We start from the raw sequence: 26,823 nt of genomic DNA on the forward strand, positions 1-26,823 counted from the left end.
AATTGCTATTCTCTCAGTCAGAGGGACTCAAGTGTCTCCAAGGCTTTTTTTTCCATTACGGCTGCCGGCTCTCCATTTTTCTTGCCGGAGAGAAAACAGTAAAGGGCACCGCCTTTGGCCTCAGCAATCATCAAGGTTGTGGAGCCTCTAGTAGTTGAGAGTAACGGGGAGTTCAGAATGATTCTCCGGCAGTATTCAATGGATTTATAATGTTTGACCTTTATGACACTGAACCTAAGAGATAAATGACACATTTGGTATCGTCTCTTTGAAGCCGTGTTCAGCATGTTTAAATGAAAATGAGTTTTGCGGGCTGTGCAGCGCCGTATCCGTGTTCATTGCAGTTTGCACTCGTCACGTCAATGTGACGGTTATCAACACGCGTGGCGTTGACAGTAGCCCGTCATTACGCTGCATGTGCATGTCACCGCTCTGATCCCCCGTGCTCCTGCAAAGCTGCAGCAAACAGGCCATTTGTGAGGGACGACGGTTAGTGGACTTTTTAACCGAGCCTGATGTAATCCCTCATAGCTCAGCCGGTATTTGGCCTGACACTCCTGTGTTGTGTCCCATATCTTTTTGTACCATTCAGCTAACAATAACACCAGCCATTTATCTCCAGTAACAGCATAGCGCCGTATATCCTCCCGACTGTCAGACACCATTAACAACCTCACAAGTGAAAACACTAATAGCAGAGTTTAAACTAAAAGTTTAATCATAATAAGAATGCACTATATGATAAATGCAGCGTGAACATAGAGCAGGGCTTTGGCCATTAGAGACGCTCGGTGTGTTTGCATTGTACCGCATCGCTGTGTGGAACAGAGGGAGTGATTCTCCAGCCCTCTGTCCTCCTGCATATCATACTTGGCTGCCACCTGAACCCTCCTCGCTTTGCTTCAGGTAACAAAACCCTATTGTGGTCTCCCCGAGATAAGCAGAGAGGGTGAAAGGAAGAGACAGGGAGAGGGTAAGAGACCTCTCAGAAGGCGCCAGACCTATCTCCTCTATCTTCTCCGGGGAGCACGCAGGCATTCCCAAAGACAGTGGTGCTAAGAGGCTCGCCGCTCTGCTGCCCACCTCTCGCACACATAGGAGAAGGAGACTTGGAGATTTATGTCATGGTAATTCAATCTTTTCCCCCCAACCGTACTCCCTGTATCCCCTGACTCTGTGGGATTTTAAAAGTGCAGGGAGACTGTGGAGGACAAACACAGTGTTCTCTTTCTGTTGCTGTTTCTATCTGATATGCGAGAAGAGCATTGATTTTATGTCTTTGTAGTTCTTGTGCATGTACATATGCGTGTGTTCATTAGTGCTGGGTTTAATATCAGTGCCCTTCTTTCTGGGGACTGAGTGTTACTGACTCAGGCGGATTCCGCTGAAAAAAAGATGTGACACTTTGAGATAGCAAAAAACAGGAGGTTGTGTAAACACTTACACACACACACACACACACTAGCTCGCGTGCTAACACATTTCAAGCCAATATTCACACATTTACATTTTTAGGATGCCTTCCTAATGCTCTTTTAAACTTTTTAACATTCAAAACAACTGCGAAACATGTTGAGACTTCACAAATAAAACAGATGCCGGGAAGGAGTTGTAAAGCCAGCATGGTGATTGCACCACTTCTTCCCATCCATATCTATTAGAATTCAAAGTGTCAACAACGTAGTGTAGGTGTACATAATGAATGAAACACAGAATGTGACATCTCCTTGAATTCATAGGTTTAATATTTCATGGTTTGGAGGCACAACTGAGAGCCGAACATACGACTAAATCAAAAGTTAATGTGGATACGCAATATGCTGAAATGATGAAGTGCGTGCGAGGAGGAGACTGAGTTAGTGGATTAGTTGGTTAGAGTCAAAGTCTGCAGTCACTTATTTTCAACTTTTAAAAAGGATTTAAACCCTCACTGTATAAATAGCAAATTAAATAAAAGTGTCATACGTGTGATTCTAAATCCACCATAACAGATGTGTTCAGTGTAATCAATCTCACTCTAATTCTGTCGGTCTGATCTTTCTCACCTGCGCACACTGCAAGAGAGATGCAGTTTAATTAGTCCACACATTTACTCTCACCTCCGCAGTATCTTCCAAACATGTGTCGAACCCACCAGGAGTCAGCCTTATGGAGATGTGGTGTGCGCGAGTCGGCCTCTGTGCATGTGTGTGTTCGGCATGACGTGGCAACCCCCTGCCCTGTTCAAACACGGCATTAGCTGTGCAGGCAGCCGCACCGTCAGGCTTGGCATGACAGTGGTACACGCTGTGCCTGGCACCCTGTGGAGGGGGAAGGAAGGAGCACAGCAGGGCCAGGCCGCCTCCAACACCTCTCCCACCGAGCCAAAGGCCCCTCTGGTGGAGCTCTGAACACCAGAACAGGCCCAGGGAGAAATGATAATGAGGACCAAGACTGTGTGACACAGGATAACACACACCATAGCAAGTTTCAAACCACACATACTGTACATACACACTAAGACATAAACATGCAAATATAGAAACATATGGGCACACGCGCGTCTGCCGCGGCAGGCTGGCAGGGATGCAAACAATTGCAGGCGCATGCACATACACACAAATCGTGTCAATGAATATTTAGTTTCGGCAGTTAGCAGCGGTAATGTGGTAGCTGTCAACTAACAATCCTCCAACCAAAGATATTAAATTGATTTTCTGACTAATCCGTGTGCTGCCAAATTCCACCCTGCGTATGACCTGGCCGTTCATGGGCTATAAGAAAATCAAACACTTAACGAGAAAGATTTTTATTTGATAGGGACAATGCAAATTACTGTAGTACAACTCCATCCTGTTATATACATGCTGTAGTAACTGGTGGTTTGCACATAGATAATATAGCAATTGCTAGTTTCCTGTCCCAATTAGGAGTAGAAAAACTGAAACAAGTCAATAACAACAAACAAAAGATTACAGATTTCAAACAATAGCAGGTACTAGCATTCCATTCTGCCTGTTTCTGACTCACACCAAGTGACACGTCTGAGAAAAAAAACTTATAACATTGTAAGAGTTCCCATAAAAGTTTTAAGCCATTTTAATCCCATCATTAATTGATTTTTGTGCCCTCTTGAAGGAATACTTCACCGATTAGCATTTAGCTTTGTATTGCTAGAATAGGGGTCGTATTTTTGAAAAAGTGTGCTTCCCAACCTTAGTTTCCCCTGAGTCGAGAAATATCTTCATTCTTTTTTTTGTGATGTGCCCACCAGTGACACTACTACGCTAATTCCGCACTTTCTAGACCCACTTAGTATTCCTTTAAATGACATTTTAGGGGTGAATTAATTTACTAAAAGTACTTTAGACTGAATTTGCGATACAGTTAATAATATGTGGAACTATGAGAAATTTAAATACAAAATTCATATCAGGAAATAAAACAATAAAACATGTTCTATTGATGGCTGTTTCCATACAGCTATTGTTGGCGCAGCACACACAGAGACCAGAGCTTATTTGTTCTGGAAACCACTGTGCAATGCAGCCTCTGATAAAGACGGCGGGAATCACTGTTTTGATAAGTATCGCTGCCGCGCGCCATTTGCAGCAAAGATCTTGTTAAAAATGTGAGCAACCTGTAAACAAAACAAAACCAAAAGAGACAGGTGTCAACTCGAGTGTTGATAGAATTATGCAGATTCAACATTGATTACAGCACCAGTGGGAAGTGTGTGGGCTGTAGCTATAAACCATAGCGTGCATGTGTGTCTGCTTTGCGAGATGTTAAAGATGAGAGGGGATGAAAATTGGATTAAATTGTGTGTGGCAGCTCACTGTTGGGAGGTAATTAGGGACAAACATTGAGACGCAGAGTCTGATCTCTCCTGCTGGAGGTTAAGTGAAATAGGAGCTGTGAGTCCCAGCGTCCCGGTGGCACAGTGATTAGAATTTCCTAATGTGGGGCTAATGGGATGTCAGCCGGGAGCAGAACCCCTACACAGAACCACTCATAACAACAAGTGGTCAAAGATCACGCCTGATTAAAGAGATAGAGAAGTTACAGGAGCACGTCGCCAGTGTTGACGACAAAGCTGACACTTCCGGGAGTTATCACCTGAATGGTGATATCTGGGAGTTATCACTATTCACGAATGGGAAGAGGCGAAGTGGTACAGTGCTGTTCCGAATGTTGGATGCGGAAAACAAAGCGAGCACTTTACTTTAATAACCCACAGCTTGCAAATGCTTCATTAATGGAAGAAAAATGTCGTTTTACTACCAGGTCTTTAAATGCACAACCCCGCACCCAACCAGTTGCAAATCAGCAGAATTCTACGTTATCAAGATAAGATAAAAACAATTATAAACAGATGTTATGAGTTATATTTTTAACTGATTTAAATTGCCTGCTGCTACTATTACTGTTGTGCTCCTTCCATCACTACAGTTCACATACCTGCTCTTTCTGCAGCTCTGTATTTGTTTACCGGTGTTCACCCACTCCAGTTTGAGCGTTGTTTTTGCATATTTGATCAAACTCTGCAGAGGATCGGATGGCGTCAGTAGGTGCCAGTTGTAGCGGGGGTCTGTGGTTGAAATAACAATAGCAGCACAACTTGACTGCCAGCCCCCAATGATGAAACAACAGGGGGTAAACAAAAGCAGCCCCCAGAGCTGCAGATGTTGACGCTGGGAGCCGTTTGTTGTGTGGAGGTGTTTGCGAGGTAGGGGTGGTTTTGCTTTTGAGTATTTATGAGCGCGAGTTTGGTTGTGTGCGTGGGTGGACGAACACATGTACATGTACACGGTTTCAGGTCCGTGTGTGACGTGCGTACATGTGCTTCATATCTGTCTGTGTGCATGTGTGTCAGTGCTGTGGGCCTGTGGCTGTGAGGAAACCCAGCTGGGAGGAAGAGAGAGTGCATTCATCCTGGCTCTCAGGGGCCGGGGGCCACACAGGTACCCAACAAGGGGATGAAAGGCTGCGCTGCAGATGTCACCCGCTGGGGTTCAGTGGCCCAGCCAGCAAATGTCATGTTTGGCAGCTGGCACGCTGCTGCTCTCCCACCAGTTGTTGGCAGAGGCATCTTCTAAAGGATGCTAGAGTGGGATGCAAGCACCGGGAGCACCCTAATGGGAGCAACATTAAAGAGAGTTGCTGGCTTCTGTCTGTCATAGAACATTAACCTTGTCCTGTTTCCTGCTTCTCGCGGGCAGTTGATGCTCTCTCTCTCTCTCTCTCTCTCTCTCTCTCTCTCATATCTCTGGGTCATGTACACATTTCTGTTGGCCTTGTTCATTTTGTCATGTTACTGAAAGGAAAAAAAAGGAGCAAAGTTTAAATAATAAATCACACTCAATGTGCACTGAATGATGGCTAAAGTCCATTTACCTGCTTTAGTTTCAGAGCCTTGCTCATGCTGAGTCACAGGCACTGCCAATGAACAGAGTCATGGTTAATGCTATTAGTGACGCCAGTGATTTCCCCATTCTGACAAAAATGTTGGCTATGAAGAGGCCCAATCAGCTTCCAATCTGCATGTTTTCACTGTTTACATAGTGAGGATTTGTACTTTTGGTGAACCGGACCTTTAAAATAACTGACTCTGCACATAATACAGTCCAATAATCTAATTCCTCCAGGGAAGAATGTGTTAATTTCAGCTCTTGCCTTTTCTTAAATATTGTCTTTCAACATTATCTTCCTTTCCGTTTTTGCGCAGCATGTGGTGGACAAAGGGCAAAGGTCAGCTGGCAGCGGCCAGTCGCTTGTGGACCCGCCTGTCGTCCTGCAGCCGAGCTCCCAGAGGTTAATTAAACATGAAGGGATCTCCCATGAGGAAACCAGGTACGTACACATGTGAATTAGCACCGCACAATTTTATTACTGTAACAAGCTTAACAGGTATTATACTATACATATAGTACTTGCCGGAATTATATTGTACAAATGTTATCCTGGTGGTTTTATGCTAGTCTTTTAAATGTGTACAACAGAGCAGGGCGGTGTGTATTTTTTTCCCTTCCCACTCAGGCAGTAATTCCGCTGGCATTGACGATACTGTTCCAGTTGTTGGCCTTTGTGTTATTGCTCACTCGGGCCTGTACTTGATCCCGTTTGAGCCAAAACTAAGTTAAACATTAGACAGCATTAAAGAAAGGTCAGTTTCTCACTGTTGGATTGCCCATTTTACAACCCATAAATCCCCCCCCCCCCCCACCCCCCCCTTCCATAATAAGAGAAAACAAGGACTGACGCATTGGTGTGTGCGTATGTGAGAGAGAGAGAGAAAAAGAGTGGGAGTGAGATGATTTTTTTCTGATAATCTTTTGTCATAGTTTCTAATAAGAAACACATACATACGGTGTTGTATTTGCAGAGAAGGATGAAATAGTTACTCGTCAAACTCTGTGTAAGGATTGCCTGACATTTCAATTGATGCTCCACTGCTTGTAACTTGTTAGCGTGGCCAGGATAGAATAATCGTTATGTTTAACTTCAGAATTGTTTTGTGCAACATCTGTGAATTATTACCCCGAATATGACTCTTCCCCTAATACTGGCAGTAACTGGCAGTGAGTCCCTAGATTTGCAGCCTCAGTGCCATGAATGCTTAAAGTCGAGCAACTTATAAATAATCATTCCCATGGCTGTATGTAGTGTATACGTGTGTACTATTCCAAATCTGTACTCCAACTTGTCTTTTAGTTTATTTTTAACAAATCAAAGACCCTTGTGTATATATCAGGGCCTTCAATCCACAATTCAATCTGGCGCTAAAATTCAAAACACATGCTTTTAGCTTGTAGTTCCTCTTAAGTTGTTGTTTTTTTTTCATTCTAATTTTCACATTCGAGTGTATTTTCTTTAAGATGTGAAAAGTTGACAGAGAAAGTACATTTGTTGTACATGTATCACTACCAAATACGTTAGGTCTCATTAGGTCATGATACAAATGGTAAACTGTCCAAAATTATAGCCCGAAGATGGTGGATTTTATTACTTTTACACATAAACAGGCTGTTTTACCCCATTTTCACAAAGTACAGACTAAATAATTATTGCACTAAAAATGAAATGCAGTTCAGCTCTGAGTGCACGGCTCTTAATGTGCACTCTTGTACATGATATCATGTGGTGACACATAAACACACCCATGCAACCATGAACCTACTCAAACACACACATACACACACATGTGCCAAGTGGACAAATCACACCCTGGGGATTTGGATGCATGCAATTAAGATTATGATCAATGACAAGTCAATCATGTGAGCCTGTTCTCCTCTCCCTCGCCCAACTCAGCAATTATTCTCCAGCTGGTGGGGTCTGCCCCGAACCATGGGAGGAGACATTAAACTCCTCTTTTTCCATAATTTCTTTTTCCTACAGCCTCACCCCCCCACCCCCATTCTTGCCCTCCCTCTCCTGACTTTTCCATACAGAACAGTTTGCTTTGTCCTCCCCTGCTCCCCCACTCCTCCTCCTCTGTCATCATTGCTGAGCAGTTAGCTCTGTCAGTCACATCTGACAGCTTGGGGCTCTTCTCCATTAGCCCCTGGCCTCTCCCGCCTTCAGACTCCATGTTAGGTCAGATACCCCTCCAACACCAAACAGACAGTTGAGGGACAGGTTTAATGTGCCCCTCAGCTGAACTTTGAAAACTTTAAACTGCCAGTTTTGGAAAGATAATGACTTGTTATTTCTTTTTTTACTGGACAACTGTCAGATCAACTTCTTCCAGTGACTTTTCAGAGAGCTTGTTGACCAATCAGAGCTGTGTTTCATGTGCTTGGACAACAGCAGGTGAGCAGCTGCACCTGTCCTTTTCACTGTGCTTTGTTTTTTTTGTTTTTTTTTAGTTGCAGCCCAAACATTAAATATAAATCTCACACATTATGTTTCCATGCACAGTTAAGCCGAGCTACAGTTAACTGACACGCCGTGTAATTGTCCCGGTTAACAAACACTAGAAGGGAATTGATAAAGTGTGTCTGCCTCCACTACACTAGGAGGCGACATGCCCCCTTTCAGCTTGTTAGTATTAGATAGCTGGTGTCATTTTGTGTCTTTTTACCTCAAAATATTTGATTCTTAAACATGGCAGAGCATAAAATAAATACACACCGCTCTGGATATCATCACATTTTCCTTGTTGTCGCGTTCTTTTGCGGTGTACCAGCTTATTCTATTATTCATGGGTCAAAGTAGAGCGTGTGCAGAGAACCCAGGCCAGCTTGACTCTGACTGAATATACACATATAGTATAGTATAGTAGTAGAAATTGGATTCATCGTAATTTCAGTATTTTAAAAGTCTGGTTTTAGTTGGATTAACAGTTAATTTGTTGTGTCTAAAATCATCTAAACACTCTGACTCAGGTGAGCTTGCTTTTGTGCTACCCCACGGCACTGAATAGCATTGTTCTGTTTTGCCGTGTATGTTCAAGAGAGCCGTGTGCTCAGCTCGGCACCATTATTCACAAGTGAAAGGCTGGCTGTGGGGCCGGCCAGTCGACCCACGGCTCCAAAGTGCTATCTGACGGCAGATAAAGGAGGCAGGTGTGAGGAGGAAATTAATGTAAATCCATCAGTCTTCAATTAGAGGTCTGCTCACACCCAAAATAAAGACTCCATCTCGAACAAATATGACCACAGCTTTATTCACGTCCCAGCCCTGCGTGTTGCAGCCACAACAGCAGCAGCAGTCCTACTGTGAAAACACTCAGGAGCTATATAATGCAATGTTTAATGACGAGAGAGCATTGGATGGGCGAGATGTGCAGGTGCAGGGCGTTATGTGGCTTGTGAACAACAGCCACGGTGCGCACGGTTTGTCCATTAGGCTCTCAGTGTGTGGCTGGGCTAATTCTGTGTGCCTGGAGGTACAGAGGGGCAGAGGCTCTCCACGGACTCTGGGCTGGGGGAAGAACTGCAGTTTAACCTAATTTGTTCCTAATTACAAAGACAGGAAGTCCACCTGCCACACATTCGGCTGTGTTCTCCTCTCTCCCCCCCCTCCCCCAAGGGTTGGAGAGTGTCTGGAGACGGGGAGGGGTGGATGGGTGAGGAAAAACCCTCCATAATTTGACTTTCTTTTATTTTGTGCATGTCCTTCCAGTGGTGTACAAAAACTGTATGTTTATCCCCAGCAGCTGATACCAAACTGAATATTTGAAATATCTGCCTCAACAATTACTGTTTGAAACTCAAACAGCCCGGCGCTCTGGGAATTTTAAGAATGTCAAATCGAATGTTTTCTGACAAGAAAAAAAACATCGTAATCTCAACATCACGACTATGCCAATACTGAATCAGCTTTGATGTGTATCTCTCGGTCCACAGCTTGGGAAGATTTACATCTTATTGTTATTAGTCTCGGGAGTTTGATCCGTTCGGTGATTGCTGTTATGCACAACAGCTCATTACAGAGAATTGTGTGTAATCTGAACATGATACTGTTGTTCTCAGCTATCCCATAACATCGTTGTGGAAAAGTGCCAGTACAAAAAGCACAGTGTGTTAGTAAATGGAACCAGAGAGCATAATTACATAAGTCGGTCTTGTTCGTGTGTGTGTTTTTTGTGTTGGCTCTGCTGCATGTGTTATGTTTACAACATTTACTACATGACTTAGATCTGTAGAGGTTTAACTATAATCTTGCTTTTGGACATTAGATTCACGGTGGTTTGTATTACTAACCTGGAGACGTGGGTGAAAAGAGAGTTGAACTAATGGATCAACACAACGTTGAAAGATACAGCTGTTTTTGTCCATCTGTGTGCCTCTCAGTACTTTTATTAACATCTCTGTGACCCAAAGACACATCACATTTTTTTATTTTTTATTTATTTTTATTTTTTTATTTATTTTAAAAACAGTAGATGGTTTCCAAAAACAACTGGACACTGTTGTTTCTAGCATTATATTATGCTTTAATAGCATATGGACTCAAAGAACTGTGTACGTACAGCAGCAGGGTAGCATATGTATATATTTTTTGAAAACTGTCCCTTGTCAAACTCTCATAGATGCTTTGACATTTAACATCTAATCATTAGCAGTCGTATAAATCAGTCATTTGGAGCACTCAACTCCAAAGACATGCTTTTAAGCCTATGTAACTCTGCAAAGTTACATAGGCTTTCAGGCTGTGGCTCTCATCTGTCAGACCTTATCAGCTGACCAGATCCCCCAGTAGTGTTAATGGCAGGCTGTGGCAGTGTAAAGCTCTCTAACAAGGAACCTGATTGTTCCGTTAATGTGTTACTTCCTGTCGGAGTCACGGCTCCGTAATGGAGCCGCGGTGGCCGGTGCCGGAAGAAAGCCCCACATCAGAGCGATCGCAGGCGGGGCCAGGGTTTCACTTTGCCACACAGTGGGCCAGTCAGCTCCTGCAGCCCGCGATGCAGGAGATGGATTTCGGTTGAAGCACCGTGCGCGTGTAACCCGACACCTAGGTCTGAGAATCCTGGTGTTCCAAATTAGGTTGGACCAAATCACAGAGAGTTTGATACTGAGCTCTTAAACCAATCACTTAAGTCTAAATACACCACAATTATAAATACGGCTTACACAATGTAGCCTAGATTTGATATTATATTAACATTTGAAGTTTCTGTAAATGTGTGGCTCCTGTAAATACCTCATTTTGAGAAACCACATACTTGGAAATGTCTTTCAAGTGTTCAGTGTTGCCACTGTGAATTCTTTCAGCTTATTCTCCCAACTCCCTCCTGAATTTACACTCTGTACACAACTTTGATCTCAAGGTATTAATGTCAATAGTATCCAAACAGTAGTCGAGGGGCTTTACTGTATATCCTTCTCTACAACCACCGACATAGCAGCACGGATGGAGGTGAGGAAATGATGGGGGGGGGGGAAGGCAGAGAAGAGATTGAGTCAAAATAGAGACAGAGGCTGTTTGGCTGATCATGTGAGTAGCAGGTCAACCCCTTGGCAGAGAAAGTGCAGTGTTGCCATGGCAATATGCCTTTTTACCCGCCCAAGAGTCACGGGCCAGGGCAGCATCAGCGCTGTGAGCGTTGTTCAAGAAGCAGTGGAGATCAGAGCCTTAATCAGTCAGCACTGATACAAGGGGTGAATACTGGGAATAGAGCCTGGGGCTGTTTGGAACACAAACATCCGAGCGTACACACACACACACCCACACCCACACACACACACACATCCCTATGACCACAGCATCTAATGCTAAAACAAATCAGGTAACCACTGAAGAGAATTAATGCTTGTTGTTCTAAATAAGTTAGTATAGAGGGAACTTGAAGAGTAGATCTCATTACCGTCTCAGCCTCATTTCACCAGTGAGGAGGATCAATAAATTGCTCACACAGTTCAATTAGTGCAACTCCTGTTGGTGTGGCTGCAGAATAAGTTTCACTTATGTCGCGTGTCGTGTGCCCAATTTGAAGCCACTAAAAGTATGAGCAGGAAATTATCCTGAAGTTTATGCTACGAAACTTAATAACTGACTGACCATCTGATTCACACCCTATCAGTCCAAGACGTGGCACAATATTTATTTCCAGCAAGTGATTGCATCAATTTTGTCCTGTTTTTAACTTTGTTAGAAAAAAAAAAAAAAAAAAAAAAACATGCTTGGCGGATGCACGGCACACACTGGTGGCTGCAGGGAGCCAAAAGCACTTTATTTATGTTTGGATGGCAGCGGGCGCTCAGTTCTGCTTGGCACAGACAGTGTGCTGTGGTCTTTGGCAACCCTTCGCATCCATCCTGTCCCCCTGACATACACTATCCCCATCTCTATTGGGCCTCTGTAGTGTCTTGCGTATGTGTGTGTGTGTGTGTTGTATGCCTTTGCATGTTTTTGGAACGTCTCATGTATGCTGTTTCCTCCTGTTTACACGCTCTTTGAACCGCGCGCTATCACATCAGCTCTTCGTACTCTCTTATCTCTTCTGTTTCATAAAAGACGACCAGCTTGTCTAATTGAGCATGAGATGGTTTTGAAATCGAAACTCATCTCCAGCGTATCTAAGGTCGGGGAGCCGCAAAGCTCGGCGTTGCAAAAAAAAAAGAAATACTACATGAATTATGCTTAATACGTTTGCCAGTGGCCAATATTCTACTTGAAGACTTTGCTACTTGAAACTTACTTAAGACGTCACATGCGGGGCATGAGTGAGTCATGTAGTAATGTCAGCCAAGTGTAAATTCTAATCTTCCCTCAGCTCTGCTTATGCAGGAGAGAACACTCTGCCAGGGTGTCCACTGAGCACAGCCATTCCAGAAATTCAAAGTTACAAGGTCGGTGTACATCTGCTGCCGGCAGAACTTAAAGTAAGCAAATATCCCCGGGTCTTATACCCCAACTATCTCATTTATTATTTTTCCCCCTACCGTCCCAGTGTTTTTCATTTTACCTCAGGGAACCGACTGACCTGCACGTGGTATATAAATATATAATTTATATCTCATATATTTATAAACCAAGGCAAGGCCAGCCACCGTAAAAGGAAGTGAGGCCTTTTCCCCTCGTCCGGGAGCTCTGCACAGTCTGTTGAAGCTCAAAACCCAGGATCCGTAGCCTGGGTTTCTTCAGTGCAGAGCAGCCATTGCAGCAGAGGCCTGGAAAGAGAGTGATTCTGGTCAGGCAGGCAGGCCATCCGTGTCCAGATAACGGCTGATACTGGGACTAATTTGGTCATGTGCAGGGCTGCCGGATGACGAGGGGCTGATAAAGAAAACATGGCAGATAGACAGCTGGGCTGCTGAAGGAGGATGTGAACTCTCTCCAGATCCTGAGTGGAAGATTTTCAGCCTCCAGTGTCCCAAAGCAAATCTGTCCACTGTGTCTCTGTTGAACTCTGGATCTCAGAAATCACGTGACACACGATGTCTCCACTCAAAGAGTTGCTTGTGGTTATGAAATTTTGGTTGGTTGAATTTGGGATAGAGACCTTGTTATCCTTTTTTTATTTTACGGATGGATAACAATCCCCACTGGATGAACTGCTGTGCTGGAAACATACTGTGAACATGAGCAGTCTTGGCCGGCGATCTGTGATTACAGAACGGCAATGCAGTTTGAGAAGCCCTGACGGGGGTCATATGGTTCTGACAGTCCTGGTCTGCTTAGGCTAACAAAGGGCCTGTTGCCTGGCCTAGAGAGGGGAAAGACAGTGAGATAGTGTGTGTTGGCAGTAGTGTTGTGCGTGTGTATAGATTGGCTTCCGGAAGAGCAGCAGCAGTGGCTCAAGACTTGCGTGGAGGCTGCTGGGAAATGTCTGTGTCACCGGTGTCACCCAGGCAAGGCAGATACACAGAGCAGCAGTCACAGACACATTCTTGGCCCGGACCGATCTCCACACTACCACAATCCCCCGTCACGCACTTTCAGACTCTCACTCTGCTCCTTCACTCACAGATGCTCTCTGTCTCCTTTTCTCCCTCTGGCATCTACAGCTCTCTCTCTCTCTCTAACGCATGTGTGTGTGTTTTTATTGCTTCTGTCATATGCATTTGTGTGTCCTTTTCTCAACACTTAAAGACATCTTAATCAAAAATCATGTGTCATTCAGCCTTACACACTTTAAAATAATAGTTTTAGAGTGTTTAGCTTTAAATCACGTGCATTATTTATCATCTAGTTTCTGACCCATTCAGTACAGAGCAGGCAGAGTAGCCAAATCCAGCTAACTAGCACCCCCTTTTGAAAGTGCACGCTTCATCAGGAAAACAGTCTCCTGTACTGCATCCACTCTGAGGCTCACGAACCGGACGAGCTTTATGTCTTCTGTGCAAATCCAGACTCACTGAAAATATTAGATTAATTGAGATTTAAATGTTTCCCTTACAACTCCCAATTCACACACTGGACAAAAACATATTTGTTAAAAGCCAAATTTTCACAAAAATATGAAAAATAATCTCTATTTGTCCAGCCTTTGTTGTTGTAGCTGAACTTTCATACCATCACCTAATATATCTTATCTGTATATTATTACATGTTAAATCTTAGTGTGCAAAGGTGTTTGAGTCACAGCTGTCCACTCCAGTTGCCACAAGGAGTGAGATGTGATTATAATAATTGCAGCTACTTTATTTTAGACGGCAAGTGGACCTCATTCAAGGATTTAATGCAACTATTTACTAGCATAGATTATAATCTCTTAATCATTCATTTGTTTTTTTTAATCGTGTACTGCTTTATCCTCGGAGGGCTGGTGCAGTTTCATCAAATATTCTGTCTTTTACCATTTTATTATCAAGTTTTTAACATTTACTTCTACACATTACTGTTTTTTTTTTTTTACTCAATCTGATGGTATAAGATGTTAAGTGGCTGCCTCTGTCTTGATAAATCTCAGTGGACTGTGTCAACACCAGGTACAAAGATTGAAAGTCCAGGTTTTTATCATTCTATTCATTCTAACCATGTCTGTTTATAATAAATTATAAAAAAAATTATAATTTTATAAAGACTGAAGGTGTAGATCTTCTGCTGAGGAATCATCCAGACACATCATTAACCTTTTGTTGCTTAGTTGGGAGGTAACGGGGTAGATGTTAAAAAGCCTACTCCCTTTTGGTAACTATAAGAAGTTTGTTTATTTATTTATTGTTTATTTATTTGTGTTACTTGTGTTGTATTGTTTTGGTTTTCATATTCATATATAGTTTAGCCTTTACTCGTGACAGCAGAGCGGGAGAAACCCGATAAGCAGCTCATACTGGATCAGCAGCAGCAGGAAGAGAAGATGGAAGCTCCTTATACTCTCCTTCACTCAGTATCCTGCATTCCTGCTACTTTTGTATCTGTACCCCTGCTTTTCTAACCATTTCTGTTATGAATTATTGGGTATTTATCTTTTTTCCCCTTATATTCATTTAGTATTGAGTCGTATTTGGAACACACCTCTCCAGTATTGCTCAGTGCTTCCTTCTCCCAGCTCCTGCTTTGTCACTTTCACATCAGGCTCTGCCCTCTGCACCAAACCTTTCCATCTGCTTCGAAAAACACCTTCTTATTTGAGCTCTACTCCCTCCTTCCACTACGCTATGTGAACACACACAAGTTTCTCCTCGGAGTTGGGAGGCGTTGGAGGTCAAAGAGGAGAGTGGAGGGAGGGGGGAACAGGAGGGCTGAGTGAGTGTTGAGCTGGTCGGTCGGTCAGGTGCAGCGCCACCAGTGATCATTAGGGTTACAGCTGCCCGGGCCAGATTGTGTGCTGCCTGCACCAGGCGAGATGTTTTGCCCAGGGAGAGGAGCGAGCATCTGTCTGTCCCTCCCCGTAGACAGCAACCTCCTACCAGCCTGTCCAACTCAACCCAACTGGTAACAAGGTCACCCAACTCTTACTTCGCTCACTCATGCAAACCCGCTCTGAACTACTCTGTTCTTCTCTTCCTTTCGCCCGCTCCCTCTTTAACGCAGCTCTTCTCACTTTGTCAGGACAGGTTGTGAAAGTGGTGGAAAAAATGAGTGCGTGTGATATTTTGGACTGAAAGAAAATTCATGTGGTCGTAACGCAGTGAGCACGGCGCCACAGAGCAGCTCCTCCTTTTCAAACCGTAGAAACTATTTATTCGTTATCTCGACCCAAATGTTAATTACACAGTTTGATTTGTGATGATAGAACGACACTTTAATCACATGAAAATAATTGGCTCCAGAAACTTGAGAACGGATTTTTAAAAACTTTTTTTTTTTTTATTACCATTGTTCAGCCTTATCTCATCAAAATAGTACAATATTATAATTATGCTCAAGCCCATAGGGGGGAGCGTGTATCTGTATGTGTATTCACTGCAGAACTGACATCATTTAACTCCAATTTAAAGACTGGTGAGGTTGCCTGAGGAGACACTTTGTTGAACTTCCTTGAACCGAAATATATTAAGATTATGTTATCATTTATTTGTTTCTTTCTGTTTTTCCACTCTGCTTAACCACATTGTATCATATTATGGAAGTCACCACACAGTACAACACAATAATACACGTCATTTTAAGTCTTCTATTTCTCTATTCACTATGTAGCATGAGCAGCTCGTTAGCCTAGGGAAGCAGCTAGCGTGGCTCTGTCCAGAAGTGACAAACTCACTCATTAACACACGATATCATGTTTGTTTAATCACTACAGAAAATGAAGTGCGAAATTGACAAGTTGTGGTGATGAAATATTATGTATATTATGACCTTTGAACCATGAGTTTGCAGCTAGTGGAGGCTACAAGAATATGGCGTACATGTCTCTTGTTTAGCTAAATAGTTCCACTTATTTTAAAGCTCTAAATGCTCTACTGATTAGCTAAAAATAATTAGCTTATTATCAGATTATGTATCAGAATCCTCAGAGGAGGGATTTCTTCTTTGATACGAGCGTAGTGTTGGGTTTTGGTGATGCTAATCTCTCTGATTCTGCACAAACAAAAGGATTTTAGGAGGACAGGGCAACAAATAACATATGGCCTCAGTTGTTAGTGTGTCGAACGCACAACAACAACAACAACAACAGTGAAAATGAAAGCCTGTGGTTTTCCACACAAACACACATCAGTCATAAAATGACAGCACGTGATTTTTCACACTTTGTCACAGAAAATCTCAAACACAAACGAGCAAAGAATTTGGTATCATTCAGCAAGTGGCGCGGTCGGAAAGTAGTGAGAGCTCTAATTCGTTGTGACAGCGTCGTCTGCGCTCAGTTGTCGGCCACACTGAGTGAGCTGTGCCAGGAGCTGACAGAAAGGGGCTGAAACAGGTGTGACACCAACTTTCTGCCTCACAGGAGACGATAAAGCCCTTGGTCAAGGGCACTGCACCTGGACCATTGTTTTGTCACACAAAATGGCTTTTAAGTGCAAATTTCCACTTGGTCCTAAAGGAGACGTGGCCTCTGCACTTGCTTTACTCGTCTGAACCGATATGTGATGCGTCCTCATTTACATAATGGACAGAATGGAAATGAGGGGCCAGCTTTGTCAGCCCAAGACAAAAAGAAGAAAGAAAAACGGGGAGACGGACAGATGCCATTCTGCAGAACTGCATCTGTCCAACACAAAGGTGCGATATCTTGAGCATCATCTCGACCACTTTTAATTATGATCAGAGGTTATATTGAGCGCTGCCACTGTCATGGTTTGACAAAGGCCGCTGGTAATTGGTAGATAATCAAACAGCATGCATGCACATCAAGTAAGTGTAGTACTCTGCTGTTTATACTTGTCTTTTGTTACTAATAGGATTGAAACGGCCCCTTCTTTATTTTCTAGGCTACTGTTTGACTTATTGAGAAGCTGACAGCTTTCACTCTCTCATCTTTTGCTGGGTGCGTTGCGCTCGTGTTGCATCACATGTTTTTTTTAAGTTTCATCTCAGTCTGCCTGACACGAGATCAGTGAGCGAGGATTTAGCAGTTGAAGCCCTCGATGAAACCGATTCTTCTGCACCACTGGACTCCTCGACAAAACTTTGTCACACTGCATGTGCTGTACTGTATGTGTGTGTGTGTTTGCATCACAGATACTGTGTGGACCTCAAAAGGACGTCCTAATGCAACTTAAAAGACAAGTCTGTCTGCATGAAATTTAGCAGTAACTACAGTAAGAACAGAAACTGGGAGAAAAGGGTTCCCCAAAAGTGTGTGACATCTGTACATGCTGTAAAACCTTAATTTAACCCTTTAACACCTAAGCCGCAAAATGTCCGTCTGGACTTCTTTTGCTTATTTGAACCATAACAGACCAGAAAATGTCCTGATTCGCCCAGTTTTCCAGAGTAACTGTCAATATCTGGCAGTTATTTACAATTTACTGCATGTTAAAATAGTGTATTACATTTTAAAATGAAGGAAAACAGAAGGTTTTATTGAGAAAAAACACTGTAGTTGTACATGAACACGAGATTTTGCATGTTAAATTTGAAATACTGTATGAACAGTATAAAACATATGTAAAATAACTTTTGTTTGAGTATTTTCAATGTCCAAAAATGCACAAACCGTCTATCGGCAAATGTTTAAGATTACTGCCTAAAAGTGTCCTTGAGTGTGTGGAAAGGTGCTTATAAAAAATGATTTATTATTTTTATTATAATAAAAGTCAGGCTCTATGATCCAATCTTTTGGTCATGTAAGCTGAGCTACTTTTTTTAAATCATCAAACGTTAGAGAAGAGTTAGTTTTACGTGGTCGTGGCTTAAGTGATCCCCACGGTCTTTCCCACGAAGCTGCCCTGTTTACATGTCACTAACAAAAGAGTCGGATTATAATTCTGAGATGAATCATAATTCCCTCATTGGTGTCTGCGGCTGTTGAGACTCTTCGCTCTGCAACAGCATGCCCTCCTCTCCACCTGTGCAGTGGGGCTCTATGGCCCGGGCTCCAAAACTGTCAGCAGTGATGCAGTGCAAATACTGCCTGCATGCTCTCACCATGACTCATTTCTCTTCTTCAGTTAACCACTTTTTTTACAGTTTTTAATGTCACGCGGGCTTCTGTGAACTGCAAAACAGCACTGCGGTGAGCATGTGCACCCCTCGGATCGAAGTGCAGTAGGAATGCTACTGAGAGACACATCTCGGTGCATAAAAAGACATATGGGTAATAAAATCTTATTGTGTGAATATGACATCCAATTACAGCCATCACCTGTAATCAGTGATTGTAGATTTTAAGCACTCCCAGTTGAAATGCTAATGAGTGCTGCCTTTCTTTCGACAGTGAAACAATTTCACAATGTTTGAAAAGCACCAGGGGGGCTCTCTCTCTCTCTCTCTCTCCCCCCCCCCTCTCTCTCTCTCTCCCCCTCTATCCTTCAGACACTTGAACACACTCATGTAAAAATAAAAGTAAATGAATCGTGTTGCGAGACAGATTCACGCAAGTTCATTTTCGACGTGTGACAATTAGCCCTTTGATGTTCTCCATTGGAAGTCGTTGCTTTAAGATATGTGCGCTTAAGTGATATTTTCAATAAGCCCCTGCACTTAGGCACAAAGGTATTTACTTTAGTTTAATCTGCTTGAGCAGGGAAACACGTCCACATAAATTCTTACACGAACAAATACACAAAGAGGCAAAACCCTGTCGCCTTGTTCTCTGCGAAGGTAGATTATCTGTGAATGCAGAGAGAAATTTCTCCGGGGATGCTTTGGCACCGAGTAATAAAACTCGGAGAGTGTTGCCTTTGCCAAGCTGAGACATCTGGTCACCTTATCACAGATAAGTGGGGGTTAGTCCTGGCATCTGCTAGAATTAATCCATTTTGCAAACACAGTTATCCTAATCTCCTAAATATGTCATTCCACAACTGTACAGAAGTAGGTACAATTTCACCTTTCCGTCTCCAATGTGCACAAGATTGATCAAGGCACACTTCGCCGCACCGCGTCCTGACACGTGAGCGGTGACGCGGTATCGGAGTGGAAGACAAAAACAGGTTGGGAATCGGTGTCACAACCCGCACCTGGCCAACTATTTGCTGGTGCCCACTCGTGGTCTACCGCTAGCCACCTTAACATCCCTGCATGAATATTCATGTGGGCGGGTTTCTCTTTTGTTGCCTGCCTAGTCAGCAGTCACAGAACACATGGTGAGTGTTGGCAGCGCCCAGCCTAGGTAGAGGGGCCGTGGACGGAGGCAGTGGCAGGAACCAGGACCTGTGAGGCTGACTGACATTTCCATCTGTGGCGAGGCCTGGTAATTATCGGGGAGAGGAGCGCCCGCAGCAGCGCGCCATCTGCTAGGGGAGATGGCTCAATGAGGTATGAGCATGAGCGGCACTCCGTCGGGCCACTGCCTGCCTCTGACATGAGGGCTCGCATCTGCTACCGGGGAGCCGGGCCGCCCAACACAGCCTGCCTGCCTGGCTGAGAGAGGGGGCTGACAGGAGGGAGGAGAGCAGCCAAGAGCCCCACTGACCCCCCTCCACCCCCACCACCACCCACAGCCATCACTACCACCACTGCCCTGCCAAAGGCACACTTGACAAACAGCAGAGTCCACTCACAAGTTTCCATACAGATCTCATCTTGTCACTTAAAACCATTTCTTTCTTTCTTTCTTTCTTTTTTTTTTAGTAAATAACACTTTTAGGTTCCACTTTTTTTTTGCCGAGAAATCTGCCACTGTGAACGACAGACTCGCAGCATGATGGGAAATTGAGTGAGAAATTCATCACACAATATGCATGTGTGGCAGTGGCTGGCTGGGACCAGTAGTTGGTGAGAGCTGTAGCTGCCGGTGTGCTTGTTACCACAGAATTTTCTCTCTGACTCATCTGTAAAGCACAGCTTTCGGAGGCTGGTTGGTTGTGGGAGCCCGGGCTCCATATCACACAGCCTCATCTCACACATCTAGCAGGTGCATGCGCGTGTGTGTGTGTGTGTGTGTACGTGCATTTTCCTGTGTAAACGTTGTCCTCATCTTCTCTTCTCATTTTGCGCTCAGCGTGGTTAGTCCATTAACAGCATGCAGCTCAGGCCCACTGCTCACTGAGCAGTCCAAATGGCTAACTATTGGAAAAGACAGCTGTGTGTTTTATTGAGGTTTGTGAGGTGTGGAAACAAGATAGTTTTTGTTGGGTGTGCAGCACATTCTTTTATTTTAAAGACACGGCATGATTTATCGTCATTCTTGACACTTTGGGCACAGTTTGGACCAAATAAGCTCTTTTAATAAGCAAGATACAGCATTTGTTTTACTTAGTATTTAGTTGCTCAATTAAATATAATGTACAGTGCCTGGAGAGGCAGAAAGACCTCAAGCTTATTGGAACCAAAGTAATGACGTAAGAGTGTGAGGGGTTATATGTTGTGTCTCTGTGAATGTTTGTGTAACTCTCAAACTTTATTTTTACCTCCTCCTGTTTTAGTTCTTAAACATCTGTCAAGTGGCTGACAAGTTGTTGTGGAAGTTGTTTTTACCTTTGTGAAAAAGTGTTTTCATAATGCCCTCATGGCTCTTGCGTCGCTTATTAATGCTTGAGATTTCTACTCAAAGAGCAAAGGAAGATGGAGAAAGGGAGAGGGAGAGAGAGAGAGGTTGGGAGTGAGAAAGAGGGAGGAGGAGAGGATGGGAGGATTAGAGGGAGTGAGCGAGAGAGAGAGAGAAGCACATCTCTTCATCGCAGGATTTTATCTGACTGTTTGGACAGATTGGTAGAATTCAAAATGCAGCAGGGGCCTGTGATGTGGCAATAAAGCGTTTGCCTTTGATCCCGCCTCACTATTTTTTTTTTCTCTCCCCTGCACATGTGCACGTCAAAATCAATTAGATCAACTCTGAAGAGGCGAGGCAGCTGCGCATCCAAACAACAAACCTTTGCATCACCTTAGTTTACCAACAATCTGGTTATTATTCTCCTCTGTCGACTCATTGGTACAAACTCCAGCACCGCCGTCACCTGCGTGCACAACAAACTTCAAGGTGTTAGAAAGAAGAAATGGTACACAAATAGAAAATCCATCCTAACAGAGAGGAACACATGCTTACATCCTAGCCGCAGCTGTCAATTACCTACAAAAAAACCCTCTTTGATAAGAAAAATTTGAATTCTCCCCCCTCCCTGCTCTTGGAGTGGCTTTTTCAGATATCGTAGCACTTATGAGAAATTTGTGACAGCATCAACAGCGCCTATTCCCCATTCAGCAGCATTAACTCTGTGCCATGTGTCTAACAAACGGAGGCCATTCTGGAGCCCTTAATGACAAGGCTGCTCCGCTCCTCTCCTCTCCCCCTCGCTCTTTTCAAATTGCTCTCTAAATGAAGTACAGCTGTGTGGACCAGGTGCTGCCATCCCCCTTTCAGAAAGAACAGGAAATTATGAAATCCCCAAATCCTTCACAAATGGCGGGCAGGAGGGAAGGTTGGAGAACATCAGCTCGGCTTGCCTGGTCTCTAGCTAAGTGGAGGTGGATGATCTTTCCTTTGCGTTCATCATCGCGCTCTCGCCATCCAACACTCTGATCCGTCACTTAAGGACGTCGGGGGGCATACAGCGAAAGTGTTGATTCATTTTGGTCCATTCAGATACGTACGTCACTTTAACTTCTGGTGTAATTTTTAGAAACATGTATTGATGCTGGTGGGTGCTTCCACGGGGAACATGAAATATGTGCCTCAATACCTGATGTTGGGTTGCAATTTTTTAGATTTTGTCACACGTGTGTGGCTTCCAGAAGCTTCCCCTGCCTGCAGATTTGAATAAACTGTGATAAAAGGTTGACTACTAGGCTGAATAAATCAACAGAACTCTATGTGATCTTTCCTCATCCTTTCATTCGAAGGTCTCGCTTAAAACCGGCAGTAGCAAACACAGGATCGCACTAATATTCATAGTGTTGTGTTTTTCTCTGCGCTCTAAACAACAGAAACCCGCACAACTGCTGAAGTAGGCCTCCTGCTCAGGAGACCGTCGATGTGCAGCTGTCAATGTCTCCATAAAGCCCCATATCCATAATAGACAAAGCACTCATCAAGCTTCAGCTTCATCTGGCCTCCCAGATGCCCCATCACCAGGGGCAAATCCCATCCAGGACTGAGCGGCGCACCACGCAGCCAGATGTGAGCTGGCAACATGGCCGTGGGGTCAACACATGGCAAAGGTAGACCCAATAAATGAATTATACTCTGATTATCATAAATGTGGCATTTGAGTGCAGTGCTTGTGTGTTAGTTTGGAAGGGAAATGCCGGGACATACTTCATCGGCTGCACCGCTGCCTCTTAAACACTCACAAACAGGCATAGTATGAGATTTTGAATAGAAAATCGGATCAAACTTAGCGCAAGGAAATTACCGGAGGTTACGTGACGGAGCCAGATCCTCAGAATGATTCTATGCCATACGCCTTGTATTTCTACATAATTCCACAATGTTCTAGGTCGCTTCCCCAAATATATTCTGTTTCGTCACATGCCAAAAAGACCTTTCCCCCCCCCCCCATCCCTCCCTTCCTTGGTTTGACACGTTTGCATGCGGTATCTGGCTGCCCTGGCTCCCTGTCTTCCCCTTTAAAATGCCATGCCAACTTCAGAGGACCCAGGTGTATGGGTCCGTTATCAATTCCACTAACAAGCATGCTTACTGGGATCACAGGACGCGCTGTGGCTTGCTTTAAAGTCCCCGTCTGTAGCCAAGGCTGACCTGAATTGGAGACATGCGGCCCCCTGCTGATAGCAGCCAACCTCTGATGGGCAGTCCCTCTCCCAGACTTGGCCAGCACTCCGCCTGGGAAGGAGGAGGGGAGAAAAGAAGAACTCTTTGAAATGCTGGAGTTCCATGAAGAATTGAGAAGCAGGACAGAATCAAAGGCTTCTGTGTATAGGAAAGGAAGAAAAAAAAAATATACGTAGAATTTGACTTGGAGATGAGGGAAAAAAAAGGGGGAAGATTGAGGGGCAAAAAAGAACCCACACGTACTTTATAGTCAAAGATACATATACACTGAGAACAAAGGACTCAAGTAGCAAAGAAGAGGCTCTACAGCTTTGCTCGAGGGCCTTCAGGTGAAACTGAAATTGTGTTTAAAATGAAACACAGTAGACTTACTGTACTCCAACTACACAATCTGTTTGTCTGACTCAATGGTCAAGGTCTGACTAACTTGACTGAATTCATCTAACCGATGACTCCCCGAAAGAGAAAGTGCTTATTGTGTAGTCTTTTACGTACACACAATTGTACATATATACAACTAATCTCTTCTGTACAGATGACACAGTTTTGTCCTCTTGTTACATGTTTCCCACTGGATTGAATAATATTATTGTACTTTATGTGCAGGATGTGTGCACACGTGGGTTTCCACATCTCTAAAATGAACAAGAGCGATGGTCCAGGTGTGCATTCGCAGCCCAGCTCTTGCTGCCACTTGTATTAGTGGCGAGGGTGGCAGCCTAAGGCCATTATGTCCAGGTGGCCCAGAGGATGCTGGAGCTTTACTGAAAGCTATAGACACCGCACACAAACATGCACATTGTCACGCACGCACCCACACACACACACACACACACACACACACAAAGTCTCACAGCTGCTAGGGCCTGCTGCATGTCAATTAGGACAGCAGAGGATATACAGGGACACATGGACATTCACACAGCACATGTATAATGCATGACAGGTTTGATGGACTGGTCTACCAATAGTGGTGTAAAAGAAAAAAACAGCTCTATATATATATATGTGCGTGTGTGTTTGTATATATATATATATATATATATATATAAGATCTCAGTGGCAGGTGTATTTGGTTTGAGTTGGTGTCTGAGCATCATTTCTGTGTAGCTGTGTGCTCGTGCTTGTATAGTAGGTGTTAGTCAGGATTCTTCTCGTGTGCACATGTATAAAAATAAAAGAAGGAATAGAGGCTGTTGCTTTGGGAGGTTGCTTGCCTGAGACACACACAAAAAAAAGCAGAAGAAGTGAAGTTGTTGTGACAGCCATTAATTCCCCAGAATCTACCCTCATTTCCATTCTCACCTGTCTCAAAACAATTCCATGGTGTTGGGTTCAGTTTCCTGCAGGATAGTGGATGATAAACAATATTTACTTAAAGTTATCCATAGATATTATATGATTTTTTTTACTAAAACACACATAAAATTCAGTTAACACAGTATATATAGATACAATTAATTGAAGTAAATCTCCTTTGCTTGTGGAGTGGGTGGAGTTCAATGTCTCCTAATAGAGCTAAACTCGGATGATAGAAGTACTTTCGTATTGTGTTACTTTTTCCATAAAAAGAATAATTTATTCTTTTTTTTTTTGTAATAAATAAATTTAAAAAAACACCAAACGATGCCTTTAAGGTCAAAGCGAGTCAGAAGTTCTCTGCAGAAGCCAGCGCATTATGCTGATTATTCTTATGAAAATTGCATGTAGTGGGGTGAGGGGTCACGGCAGCTTAATTCCGTTTCCATGTTTTGTTTCACACTCGCCAAGCTGTGGATGTCTGTTTGTGAGGCACTGTTTGCTATTGGCCTTGACAGCGCACAGTGTAATTGGCTCACTAAGGTGATTCAGTAATCGTCTGAGTGACACCTTCCCTGGCAAATTTTGACACTGGAGGTGGATGAGGATGCGGTGGGCTTCAAGTGCCAAGGGAGCTAACCTTGTAGGGAAAACCAAATTTACAGCGGGGGAAACGTGGCGGAAAGCCACTTCGTTCGGTGTGTTTGCATCTTATTATGAGAGAGTGGGGAATTATTTTTTATCTTATTGTCCTTAAGCTTATTGATAGATTTGTCCTTGTTGTTTTAAATTCTCAACTCCTTTCTCCACAGTTGCACTTTTTTGTGTCCAGTGCGATACCGTTATCACAACCCTGACTATCTACCTATACCGATATCGCTCCGATATAGTCGTTTATAAGTCATTTGTGCCTATTTACCACTTGATATAAGCAACCATTTCAAAAACTTAATGCTTCATCATCGTGGCAGACATTCACACCCCTCACTCACATTATTTTCACATGACATTGATAGTGGACTTCTATCTTATTTTGTGATATCCGATCCACTTATTCTGGTCATGATCACACCGATACTGACAATGAGAAGAAGTGCATCTACCTTGGCTTTTCTTTCTCTGGCTTATCAATGCTTCAGTCTACCTTCTCTTCCTTCCATCACAACTCGCCTTACATCTTCCTCCTCCTCCTCGTCTTCCCCTCGCGCATCTCCTTAACTCCACTTTTCCTTCTCCTCTACCTCCTCCACTTCCTTCTCCTCCCTTTTGCCCCCGGCGTAGCTCATGGAGAGGAGGAGCAGCCAGCGCTGTTCTGTTCCTCAGGACTGTCCTCCTCGTGCAGAACACAGATGGTTATTATGGAGCTGCACATAAATTGATTATGTTGGAAATTAACTGTTGCTGTCAAAGGCAGCCGCCAACCTGTCCCAGTGTGTCCCTGTGCCCGCTGATGCATAGGATCCAGCTGATGGACCAGATGTTTGCACAGTGCGCTGCTCCTTTTTAAGGTCAGCACAAAAGTGGTACGGGGGCTCTCTGATCTCCATCTCTTTGTGCTCTCTCCCTGAACCCTCTTGCCTCTTGACATTTTTAAGCAGTAAAACTGGACATTTTGACGGATCAGATTGCACAGTGTGCAAAAATGGATGTGTTTTATTTCACATCGTTCGTTTTTAATTTGACTGAATATCACGGGCACGGTGTGATTTTGTCTCTTTCTTGAGAGCCACGTCTTACTTTTGGACTTGCAGGTAGTTCTGCAAGTTATTTCAAGAGTGAAGGCATCTGCTGAGTTCGATTTAATCTATGGGAGGTTGAAGTAGGCCTCGCGTCTGTGCCAAAAGACCATGTCGTCCTCTTCAACTGAAGCTGCATGCCAACAACCTCCAAACGCGAGCTCTAAGTAGAACTGTCTTCCAGCAGCTCATTACAGGTTGGTCTGGATAAGCAGGATGGGTGACTCCCGGCTATGGCCTCGGGAGACAGGTACCACAATGCCAAACTCAGCAGAAAGTCTGGTCTTTGGAGTGTTGCTACATCGTTTTCCGAGCCTGACCTTGATTCCAGGCCCAATCCTGCATGTTTCCATATGCATGGCAGAGTACGCACGGCTGCCAAAATCTGAGCCAGACAGGGAAGAGAAGCCCCCTGTGATTCACACACACGCTCTCATACACATGAGGCAACACACACACACACAAATATCACAAAGGTTATCATTCGTGTAAATGTAACCAATGGTGTGAAATTAACTTTATGGATAATTATAAATACTTATCCACGCACTACAATGCTTGGTGGTGATTTGAGGCTTTCCCCAGTGTCCAGCCTGTGATCACACATCGAGAATTACATGGCTGACTTTT

The 26,823-nt window shown here is 43.8% G+C and overlaps 1 long non-coding RNA gene across 1 annotated transcript in view; it reads left to right on the forward strand.

Moving 5' to 3' along the window:
* The window catches only part of LOC131444565 (uncharacterized), a 171,127-nt gene that overhangs the window by 121,013 nt on the left and 23,291 nt on the right, over positions 1-26,823 (forward strand). Inside the window, exon 7 of the long non-coding RNA XR_009233742.1 lies at positions 5,708-5,832. This is a non-coding gene — a long non-coding RNA (uncharacterized LOC131444565). The remainder of the gene's footprint in view (positions 1-5,707; positions 5,833-26,823) is intronic.

The sequence above is a fragment of the Solea solea genome, chromosome 18 (assembly GCF_958295425.1).
Source record: "Solea solea chromosome 18, fSolSol10.1, whole genome shotgun sequence".
Lineage (NCBI taxonomy): Eukaryota > Metazoa > Chordata > Actinopteri > Pleuronectiformes > Soleidae > Solea > Solea solea.